General features: G+C 32.1%; 1 protein-coding gene across 5 annotated transcripts in view; it reads left to right on the plus strand.

Moving 5' to 3' along the window:
- The window catches only part of TMEM135 (transmembrane protein 135), a 336711-nt gene that overhangs the window by 140618 nt on the left and 183438 nt on the right, over window positions 1-12655 (plus strand). The gene's annotated exons all lie outside the window — the stretch shown is intronic.

Raw genomic sequence — 12655 nt, forward strand, 5'->3', positions numbered from 1 at the left:
AGTTAAACATAGTGCTTTATATTTGATGGTGTATGCATTATTCTAGCCTGGTAATTTCCTTTCACCTCCCTTTCTGCTGAGTAGGGAGGAAGAGAGAAGGTATATATTTCATATCTTTCCTTTCAGATATTCATTGATTTTTCAGTTACTCAGTCTGACCCTCTTTTAATAAAATTTCATTTATATTTTTGTCTGCATATAGATTATTTCCTTAGTTCTAATTTTTTTATATCAGTTCTTATAAATTTCATATTTCTCTAAAACATTCTTCTTTGGCCATTTCTTAAGACAAAATAATAATAAAAACAATACATTTGATTATGTTCTTATACCATAGTTTTTCATCATTTGCAAAGACTGTTTGCCATGAGTATTTTGATATATGTATATATTTATACACATACACGTATGTTGCATTTTTCTTTCTTGATTTCTTTGATTTCCTTAGCATATGTCTTGTAGTGGCATTGATAGAAAGCAGGATAGATTACTTTTCATAATTTTCCTTGTTAATGTTTTATTGATGCCTTCTATTTTTCTCTACAACAGTCATATAACTATGCTTTCTAACAGAATACCTGATTGTGCTTCTCTTTTGGTTTTGCTTATCTGAGTCTTTCTGTGAGTAAAGAATCTGTCTATAGAGAGCAGGGAAGTAGACAACATCTTTGTTCCTTTGGATTTGAGTTTGGTTGCATTTAATCTGAATTCTGATGTCCTTTATAACAGTTTGTATTTATGCATTTATGTTATTAGAATCATTTATATTTTTTCTCTTCATTTAAAAAACTGCTTCAGTATCCTTATTCTTCTGAATTTGTTTATGTTTGATAATTCTTGTTATATATGGTAACATTCTATTACATTAATATAATAAAATTTATTGAACCTTTTAACCTACTTTCCCCCCTAGTTTCTTCCTTTTACTAAAAGTGCTGATAAATATTTTGCAATATATGTTTTTTCTCTTGATGACCTTAAAGTATATACACCCAACAGTGGAATTTTTGAATTAGAGAAAAAGGAGCAAAGTACTTAATTTCATTTTTGTTAATTCACACCATTTTCCAGATAGTTTGGGCCATTTATAGTTCTACCAACAGTATGTAAAAAAGCCTCTCATTTTAGATATTGCTAGCATAGAAATTTTTTTTTTTACTATTCTTTGCAAGTTTGTTAATTGAAGTGATTCCCTAGTTATTTTAATTTACATTGTTTATTTTTTGTGATTTAGATAATTTTTACGTGGCTGTTGAGGTATAGTGTTCACTAGTACATTTCTTTTGAAAATTCTTCATATTCTGAGTTTTATAATATACCATATTCCTTTATATCCTTATTTTTTATCAGAAATATTTCATATAATTACTTCACCTCCACTTGACAGCTTCTCTTTTCATTATAGTTGTTTTTGATTTTGCAACCTCTTTCACTCCTTCCACCAAAGAATATTTAATTTGTACATAACTACTTAGAGATTTTTTATCTATCATGTTTACAATCCTTCCTTTGTTCTTTCATTCTTCATTTGTTCCTTCCTTTCGTTCTCCCTGGCTTCTACTACAGTGCCTGATATCTTGAGGCATTTAATAAATGTTTGCTCAAATAAATGTTAAAATATTTTAAAAAATAATACATATTTTACATTCTTACTCTTCTTTAATCTACATAGTCATTGGCAGCACTAAAGTTTTCAAAAAGTAAAACAGTAATGTTGTTATAATAATGGAAAAGCCAGGATTACTGTTTAGCATAAATAATAATCACTACCTTGTCATATTAGATAAAATGAACAAATATATATTGGATGTCATTGAAGATGTTCATATATAATCCAAGTAGACATAATCTTATGAACTACTAAAAATAAAAATAGACAAGATTTATAAAATAATTTTGATTAGGATACATGAATAGTAATAGTTATCTTAATTCTATTCTGGTAAATGCAAACTAATAGTGCCCTCTCCAGTCTAGTCCCTGTATGACATCATACAATGCAAATAGATCATTTAATCAATAATATCCCTTTTTGTATAAAAGGAATATACCATCATAGTGAGAACAAAAACATACCTACCATAGAAAACTTTAGTTTACACTAAATATTTTTATTGATATCACTACCCTGATAATTAAAAACTTTTATTAGTAAGAAATCTTTCTAAATATTAGTAACTGGTGATTTCTCATTGTTCAGATTTGTATACTTTTTTTTCAGATTCATTTTTTAAAATGATAGAACTCAGAGTACATTGGAGTTGAAAGGGTCCTTTATCAGATATTTTAAAAATAAGAAAATTGAGGCTTAGAGAAAGATTGTTACTTCTCAGTTCACAAAGCTACCTCAGATAGCAGCCAGAATTTCCACTCATATCTTTGAATCTAGCTCATTTACCATCTGAAATGACTTAACTTTTAAATCATTTAGAATCTGGATTTAGAGGACTTTAAATAGAGTTAAAAAAACTGATTGCTTGGAGTTCATGTTTTTATAGAAGGAATACTGCTTTATATGGTTTAAAATTAAAATCATGATTATTAACCATTAGATTTTAAAAAAAATCACTATGAATTGTGAATTAAGAATTAACTCTTGGGTTTAATGCTATAATAGAGTAACTATCCAAGGTGCACAGCATAATTCTGGACTAAATGAAATAATAGCAACTTTTTTACTTTTAGAATTCTAAATCATTTCATATAATATATATATATATATATATATATATGTATGTATTAGCTAAGATTGCTGTCCATATTTTACAAGTGAATAAAGTGAGGGGGCAGAGGAATTAAGTGATTTGCTAATGGTCATAGAATTACTAAGTATCAGAGGCAGCATTCCCCACTCACTTGCCTCTTAGCGTTAAGTTCACTGTTTTTTTCTGCTATGCCATACTACCTTCACAAAGATTAGTAACTCAAGGCAGTAAGTGATAAATTCCATTTGAGTTATATGAACTGAGTTATATTGAAGTACAAAGGAAGACAGGATCACTTTCAACAAAAGTGTTAAAGGCAAGGTATCATGAAGCAGTCGACAGATGAAAAGCCCTTCATGGTTGAGTAAAGTCGTATTATTTCCAAGTTGTCAGTTTTCTAATTTACTAATTAATATTTAATTTAAATTTAGCTTGTTTCCTCATTTAGCTTAATTACTAAAGAAACTGATTTAACAGTTATACATTTGAAAAGAATAAAAATTCAAGTTGCCCATTTTTATGTATCTGTACCATTGTTTTATCCTTAGAAGAGACAAAGAAGAACTAAGCTTTTATGTATAACTTTTGTACAGTTTCAGTTGATCTTTTAATTAGTATTTGTGTTCATTTTGTTTTAATCCATTTTAAGCTCTCTGAGAACTAGAACTATTATTTTATTCATTTTTTTACCCTTTCCAACAGCTTGGTTATATAGAGGAGATAGAACATTTGACTTAGAGTTATAAATACCTAAGGTATTTATTAATTGTATGATCTTGTGCAAGTCACTTGATAACTCTCAGCCTCAATTTCTTCCTCTCTATATAAAAAAATCTATTTTACAGATTCTTGTGATATTCAAATGAGCTATTTGCAAATTTTAAGATGCTGAATAATTTTAGATGTTCCTATTTTTTCAGATTGTAATTGCTGAATAGATTATTATTGATTCGTTAACATGAATGAAACAAATAGAAAACAATTATAGATGCTAGGTTTCATTAAATAAATTTTCTATTGTGATAATTTATCCTTCAGTTTTTTCTTTTTCTATTAAGTAGCAATAAATGCTTAACCATCTGTCTCTACAAATCATCTTATGGTATATTCATAATGGTTGAATCAAGTTAAATCTTTCTACAAAGTAATTCATGATTGGAATATCAGTGATGGGATATATTTTCATACTTATAGAGAACTTGGGTCTTTAGTTTGTCCTAGCTTTTAAAATTCCTTGTCTTCTTGTTTCTTTTTGTTGTTTTTTTGTTGTTTATGTACAGCAAACTTAATGTTGTCTTTCTCACTGCCAGAAATCTGTCATTCTAGTCTTCCTTTTCACACAGTCAAGAGGACTCGGTTTTTAATTCCTGCTCTACTGTACCATACTGCCTTCACAAAGATTAGTTAACTCAAAGCAGTAAGTGATAAATTACATTTGAGTTATACAGACTAAGTTATATTGGAGTACAAAGGAAGACAGGATCACTCTCAACAAAAGTATTAAAGGCAAGGTATCATGAAGTAGCTGACAATCCTTGGACTTAGCATATTAACCTGAGTTAACCACCTTCCTATAGACTTTTCCCTCTCCCATCCAACCTTTACTTAGCTCTCAAAATAATCTTCCCAATTATACAGATCTGACCATATAATTTTACTGTTTAATAAAATCCTCAGTTTTCCTGCATTCTCTTTAGAATAAAATGAAAATTTTTGGCATCTACCATCATGCTCTGATTTACTTTCTAATATTAATTAGCATTTTCCCCTCATATATTCCATTTATCACCAAATAGTTCTTTTGGTTGGTTTTCTCTTTTGTATGTGCTTGCCTTTACATAACTCTGAATTTGCATTATTCTTTTTCCCATGCCTGAGTCTTCTCTTCTGTATCTGCTTATGTTTTTCATACTCCTTGTCTTTATAGTTTCCCAAGTGTTAATTGTACTCTTTACCCACATATTTTCCTAGAATCTTTTTCTGGATCATATTTTGCTGTAGTACATGTTACTCGATATATATATATATACATATATATATATATATATATATATGTATATAGTCTAATATTACTTTTCTCCCCCATAACACATCAGCTTCTTTATGGTCTGTTGATTTTTCACTGCTTTTTTTAAAACATTATATTAAATATTAATTAAACTAATATTAAACATTATATTAACTCTTTCTAACACAGTACTTGCTAAATATTATGGACATAGATAAGCATTTATTGTGTTGAAATAAATTACAACAGAATTGCAGAATTACCCTTCTCGGAGAATTCTAAAAATAGAACAGTTGATAATAGGGTGGCTTAGATTTAATTTCTTAGAAAATGGAAAATTCTATTAAATGGCTTTTAGAGCATTTAAGAAATGCTTTAGGTTCTGATAGTTATTTTCAAAGTCGAGCATCCAGGCTATTTTTCATGCAGAGTCAACATGCTTTAGTACCTCTAGTTCATTGTCTTGCTGATACTCCATTAATAGGTAACATAATTTTCTGCATCAGCAAACTTGTAGGCAAGTAGTGTTTTTTATAGATAATATGGACAAAGCACATGAGTGGTTTAAATAGGATAAAAAAAACGGCTTTAGAATGGCCTGGCTTGTTTTATTCAGAGAATTGTTTAGTGATCATACTATATGTCCTTCTTTCTAGAAATGACTACTGAACAACTTTTATTTCTTTTTTAATCCAAATCTGCTTTTAATTTGAGTTCAAAAAATAAATTTATTGTGATTTTTGTCCCTAAAAGAAAACAAGCAATATCTGGTCAATAGCTGACGTTACCACAGAACACTTAGGTTTTATTTTTCAAAATTTGGAAGGTTTCTTAAGATAACATCAGTTTGTTTTGATCCTAATAAAAGGAGCTTTAGGACCAGGAAAGCAAGTATTTCCATGTGGCTATGTCATTCATAACTGTTCTTCATCTATACATTGTCGATTTTAGTTGTGCAACAATATCTGTATACTTTAGAGAAATCAATAACATCTATGGTTGTTTCAAATGTACTTGGCATTACTGATTAGATTTTTTTGTGGACCTGGTCAGTCATTGGGGCATTTGTGTTTTAGACTTCCCAGAAGTGATATTTATTTCTAAACCCCTGGAGAATATAGCAGTGAGTAGTTTAATATTTAAGAGTACTAAAGTAATATCCATAGACATACTAAAAGCTCAGCTATTAATTTGTCATTTTTTGCATATTGTTCATTTGGAATACTAGGACAGCAATGAAATATTTAATTTGTTGTTGTTTGACATTTTTCTTAAAGAGCACCATGATATCAGGGAGGTGATACCATGACTTGTAAGTGGATTGGATTTAAAATGAGGGAATGCTGTGAAAAGTTATCAGCCTCTTTCCAGTCATCAGTGTTCAGTGACATGATACAGTTCAGGAGTACTGGAGATGGACTTGGATGCAGTCAGAGATTTTGGCCTTTTTAGCTAAGGTCTGTCTTAGGCCTCAGTTTGACTGAGACAACGCCCATTCAGTGATTCAAACTAGATAAGAAATGAGGCAAAGAACAGTCTCAAAAGATAATATTTGGTAGTATTTGTATCATATACCTCATTCAGTGAAGTAAAAGGAAATTGAGGAAATTTTGTGATAATGATGGCATGTTAGCTCTAGAGAGATGAGGATAAGAAGGAGGAGGAGTTGTGTTTGAAGGAATAAAGTTGAAGTATATAATGTAGAGAAAGTAATTATTGTTTTGAGGAAGATGAAGAGAAACTAAAAAGGGTCTAAGAAGAGCCATCAAATTTTGGGAACCCCAGAAGTGGGGAAGAGTAAAGTGGACAATGAAAGAGATCAATGTGAAACCTGGGAGCAGAAGAGAAGCTAGGCTTTTCAACATGCCTTGGCATCTGCTTAAGAAGCATACTACCACCCAGGTGATCTGTCATTTTGTTCCTTCTTTCTCTAATTTAATGAAAGTCTATTCTGAAAAGTATGAGGCAAAGTTCTCAGCATTTACCACTTGGATTAATTAAAACTGGAAAAAATTCAAGTACACCACTCTTTCTGTACATGAAGACCAAGCAGGATGTCTGTCTTTGTTCACTTGGACACTTGATCTTTTGTTCCCTTTTGCTTTTCATTAGAGGAAACTCTCACCCCATAATTTTACATTCATTTCAACTTTAGTGAGGATCTTTTTATTTTCTTTTTTTTTAAAGTTGGTCTTTGTCATAATAACACTAAGATCTATTCTTTATTTTTAATTAGATGTAAAATATATGACATCCATATCGTATGAGAAAGTGCCAACAGGTTTTATCAGTTGCTGTGCCTTTTTGTGAAAAAACAATAAAAGTCTCAAAAGTCAATTTCATTTTAGGAACATTTTAGTTTCCATGATTTGAAGCTGAGGGGCTTTGCCAGCTCTATTCATTCCCATCATAGGACAAATATGTGATGCCAGACATTTGATACCATTACTTATCACCCATTTCCTACCCAGTTCTTTAACATTCATGTGACAAAGATGCCATTATCATTTATAGGTATTATAACTACTTCCTCCAGTTGCACTGATATTTCTGATTTCTTTTCTCTTGTTTCTGTTGCTGTGTTAATTCTTTTGGGAATTGAAGACGATATTTTCCATTCCTCATATTTCACCCCTGAATTTTATTCATAATGAGAACATAATGGCTATGATAATACTGTTATGCTGAAGAATTTTTTTAAAAAAATATTGACTTGAAGTTCTAACTTTTTTTAAAGCTATATTTTAATGACAGTCTTTTTCTCTCTCTCTCCTTTTTTTAAAGGTTTTTCTTTGCAAGGCAAATGGGGTTAAGTGGCTTGACCAAGGCCACACAGCTAGGTAATTATTAAGTGTCTGAGACCGCATTTGAACCCAGATACTCCTGACTCCAGGGCCAGTGCTTTATCCACTACGCCACCTAGCTGCCCCTTTTTTCACTTTCTTTTTCCTTTCAACATAATATCAGGGATTACTGACATAATATTTTTTGTTTCTTATATCATTATAGTTATCCCAAGTAACTCTTCCTATCCCCCTCCCTGAGATCTTTCCTTTATAATAAATAGTACTTTTTAACCAGGGAACAAATTTCAGGACAACTGATCAATATATTAAAAAATCCAAATACATGTCAAATGTGCAACCCTTAAATTGCCCATCTCCACAAAGAGTCCTGCTGGATCTTTGTCATTGTGTTATATTTATTTTTGATTTTTTGGTTGTAGTTACCTGTTTTTTTCCATTGACATTGTTGTAGTTATGCTCTGCTTTTTTTATTCCATTTTATTTCAATTAGTTTTTTTCCTTACTTCTTTGTAGCCATTGCACATTCCTTCCCCTCCCTTCCCCTGCCCTCCCCCTCCCCCTCCCCTTTTCTTTTTTGTTAAGCCAGTGGGAGTAAATTACTTGACCAAGGTCGCACAGCTAGTAAGAATCAAGAATCTGAGGATGAATTTGAACTCAGGTTCTTTGGACACCATGGTTGGTGTTCTGTCATTGCCACCTAGGTGATCCCTGGCACATTTTCTTAAACTTTCTTTTATTTATTTTTTTATTTATCTGTTCATTCATTCATTCATTCATTTATTTTTCCAGTTACATGTAATGGCAGTTTTCATCAGTCACTTTTTTTTTTACATTTTTCTCCCTTCCTTCCCACCCTTCCCCTGACAAAAACCAATGTAATATAGACTCTGTATTTGTATTTATAAACATGCTAAACATAGATCCCTGTCATTCATGCGGTAAAAGAAGAATCACATCCAAATGGAAGAAGGAAAAAATAGAAAGAAAAAGCATTGATTCATAAGACAGTTTTTTTAAAAATTGAAAATAGTACACTTTGTTCTGCATTTAAAGTCCACAGTTCTTTCTCTGGATATGGATAGTATTCTCCATTACAAGTCTTTTAGAATTGTCTTTTATTATTATACTACAGAAATGATCAAGTCCATCTGAGTTGATCTCCTGATGTTGCTGTTAGTGTGTACAGTGTTCTCCTAGTTCTTCTCACTTCATTCAGCATCAGTTCATGCAAATCTTTCCAGTCTTTTCCTTCTGAAGTTCTTTCCCTCATTATTTCTTATAGAACAGTAGTATTCCATTATCTTCATAAACCACAATTTATTCAACTATTCCCCAATTGATGGGTATCCCTTCAATTTCCAGTTCTTTGCCACTACAAAAAGAGCTGCTATAAATATTTTTGTATTTTTGTATTTTTTACCCTTTTTCATGATCTCTTTGGGATATAGACCTAGTAGTGGTATTACTGGATCAAAGGAGATGCATAATTTAATTGTACTTTGAGTATAATTTCTAATTGTTCTCCAGAAAGGTTGGGTTAGTTCAGAACTCCACCAACAATGATAGTGTCCTAGTTTTCCACATTCCCTCCAATATTAAATAGTAATCATTTTTATTTTTAGTCATATTGATCAATCTAATAGGCCATACATTATTTCTTATAGCACAGTAATATTCTCTTATATTCATATATTGCAATTTATTTAGTCATTCCTGAGTTGATGGGTAGCTACTTTGTTTCTTGCCATAGAAAATGCTGATATAAATATTGCCATTTTTCTTCTTATTAATGACTTCCTTGGTGTATAAACCAAGACATGGCGTCTCTAGTTCAAAAATGTATGTAATCCCTTTGTGCAAAAGCTTCCCACCAGTTTCATTTCTAGTCATAACCTAGAGGCTCCAAACTCTTCTAGATTATCATCTAGAACAAACCCCAATCTACATTTCTTATTACCTACTTCCTACTTCCTATTCCCCTCAAATCTCCTACCTTAAAGTCTCAACTTTATTCCATATAGCCTTTCCACTATGCTCTCTATATTTCCTTTTTCCAAAGATAGCAAACTTCCCTTCATTTTAAATTTTTCTTCTTCACTCCTTTCTTATACTAACTCTTACTGAAACTTGACCCTCGATGTTCTAGCTTCTCTGATCACCCTTTCCAGTATTGCACCTTAACTTATTCTCCTTGGCTTACTGGTCAGGCAGAAAAATTGGAATACTCCTTGGTCACCAATGCCATTTGTAGGTTTTTCCTCCTTCATCATTCATCAACTTCTCTTCTCTGAGTTTCATGCTATTCTTATCTGCCAACCAATCAAATTCCTGGTGGCTGTTGTCTCAAGATTCCCATGTTACTTCTTTTCCTTTCTCAGTGAATTCAAGACTTGCAATTTTCCTCTTCTTCTCAACTCCTACTCTCATCTTAGGGTACTTCAACACACTAATCATTCAGTTCTTCAACCTTATCACCTCCTATGAACTAATTTTCTGTCCAACTCAGTCACATATGAACATGTTCATATCCTTTATCTTGTCATTACCAATAAATATTAAAAAAATTCTGAAATCCTCTTATCTGATCAGAATCCATTGACTTTTAACCTTTTCCTCTGCCTTCACTTATAAAACTCTACTCTTTTGCAACATGATCTCTAATTCCTTTATCTTTCAATTCTCTTCTACTTTAGCTTTTTCTCCCCATCCTGTCTTCTTAGTGGATCAGATTTCTCTTATCCTGTTTTCTTGAATCTCTTTCCCCCTTATCATATTGTTGAGTTCACCTATAGTTAAGCCTCCTTCAGCTTTAGATTAATCTCATTCTTCATCACTGCTGCTAAAGATATGTTACTTAATGAAATTTAAGAATATCACAACTGTTTTAAGTGGATTGCTAAGCTTCCCTAGGCCCTCTCTGCTTCTGAGTAATGCCACTATACTTCCTTTATCAACTCACTAGCCCAGTCTCCAGCTTCTCAACCCTCCTCACACCTACTTTGACTTTCCCTCCTTCCATTGGCAACTGAAATCTTTGTCTTATTTTTCACAGAAAAAATTAAGTTAAATTTATTGGGAATTCCCTCTTCTTCCTCTTCCTCATCTCCTATCACTCAGATGCCTTCATTCACTTTTCTTTCTACTCCCCTGTCTCACATGAGGAAGAGGCCTTAGTCCTTGCCAAGACTAGCTTACTCTCCACTTATTCATGTGATTCCTTTCCATCCCAACACCAAAAGAATGCCCCCTCTGTCAACATGACAATCTACTCTTTACTGATCCATTTTCTACTTCTTAAAAACATGCCCATGTCACCCCTATCACCCATTCATTCAATATTTGTTATCTGCTATGTACCTTCACTGCTTTGAAATTTTGATTTTTGTAGTCCAAGTATAAAACTTTATCTTTATTATATGTCTTCTTTTTGCATTTGGACCAACATTTTATGTTATATTTTTGAATCTCATCTTTGTAATTCAATGAGTGTCTTTTTTATCCTCACCTTTGGCACAGAATCTGGCTCCTGAGAGGTGCTCAGTAAATATATAATAAAAGCTGACTTTTCTCTTTACTTTTATTCAACCATTGAAAAATATGTTAAAGAGAAGTGGACTTTGTCTTGGAGGCCTCACTTCTTGTTGACATGGAACCATTAGCTAACTACATGTTGAGACTGTTGTTAACTATTTCTCAGCCACCCTCCCCCATTTTTTTTACTGTTTAGCATTCCAGGAGTCTGAGACTTTGCCATCTAGATTTTGATAAAATGATTTCTGCATTCTGCTATTTTCTGAATTTAGTAACTTTTTCCCAAAAGGAAATAAGGTCAGTCTGGCATGAACTATTCTTCATAAAGTCATCCTAGTTCATGGTGATTTCTGCTTCTTTTTCCAGAAATTCCATAGGTTGCTCATGAAGATTTTTCTGATCTTCCTCTTCTTAAGTCTTTAGTGCTTTTTCAAATTATGTTCATTTTCTTATCTATGAATATATTCTAACTTTTCAGCAAAATTTAAGCTCCTTGAAGTGTGTGTGGGGAATTGTTTGTTTTTAATCTTTGTTTCAGCTTACTATTGTGTCTTTCAGGTTATGGGCACTTGCCTAACTTTTACTAAAATGAATTTCATAAATTCCTTTGGAAAAATAGAGATCTTATTTTCCTATTGTTGTGATAAGAGGAATTTTGGTTTCCTCCTTGAGTAAGTTTGTGGGGTTTTTTTTTGTTTTTTAGGGTTTTTTTGGTTTTTTTTTGTTTTTTTTCAAGGCAAATGGGGTTAAGTGGCTTGCCTGAAGCCACACAGCTAGGTAATTATTAAGTGTCTGGCACCAGATTTGAACCCAGGTACTCCTGACTCCAGGGCCATTACTTTATCCACTGCACCACCTAGTCACCTAGTTGCCCCTACACCACCTAAGCCACCCAGTAAGTTTATGTTTTAAGGGAGGAAGAAGAAGTAGCTAGATTGCTTATGCAATTAGTCCTGGAAATGTAAAGTATTTTGAGTTCAAAACTGGCTTTAGACCATAGTAGCTGGATGATCTTTGGCAAGTCTACTTTGCCTTTTTTTTTTTTTTGTAAAGTGGAGATAATTGCATCTAACTCCCAAGGTTCTTGTGAAGATTAAATGAGATAGTAGCATGGTACTTGGAACACAGTAGGCACTATATAAATGTTAGCTATTGTCATCATTTTATAAAACATTTTATTTTATTAATCTATATAATTTTAAATATGTAATGGCTTTTGGTAGTACTAAAAGGAAGTATTTGCCTATGTTTTTGCATATAAACCGGTTTTATAAGTTTATCTGCCAAAATGAAATGTATATATCTGTGCTTTATTTTCTGTGAAGAGAGGGTGTATACTAAGGACATTGTTTAGCCTTCAGGCAATTTCAGTTATTTCCTAGTTCATTCAAATTAAGAGGAAAATAAATAAAAGCACTCTATCATAAAAAATTAGGGTTTATTATTCACTGCTTTTGCACATTAGGGGTGTGTCTCTGTTGAAATTGAAAACAAGGTAGATTTAGCCAGAGGAATACATATCTAAATGAATCTCATACTAAGTGACTAACCTTCTTTTCTTCCTCATCCTAGAGCTTATCACCAGTAAAAAACAAAAAGCCCCA

The sequence above is a fragment of the Macrotis lagotis genome, chromosome 1 (assembly GCF_037893015.1).
Source record: "Macrotis lagotis isolate mMagLag1 chromosome 1, bilby.v1.9.chrom.fasta, whole genome shotgun sequence".
Taxonomy (NCBI): domain Eukaryota; kingdom Metazoa; phylum Chordata; class Mammalia; order Peramelemorphia; family Peramelidae; genus Macrotis; species Macrotis lagotis.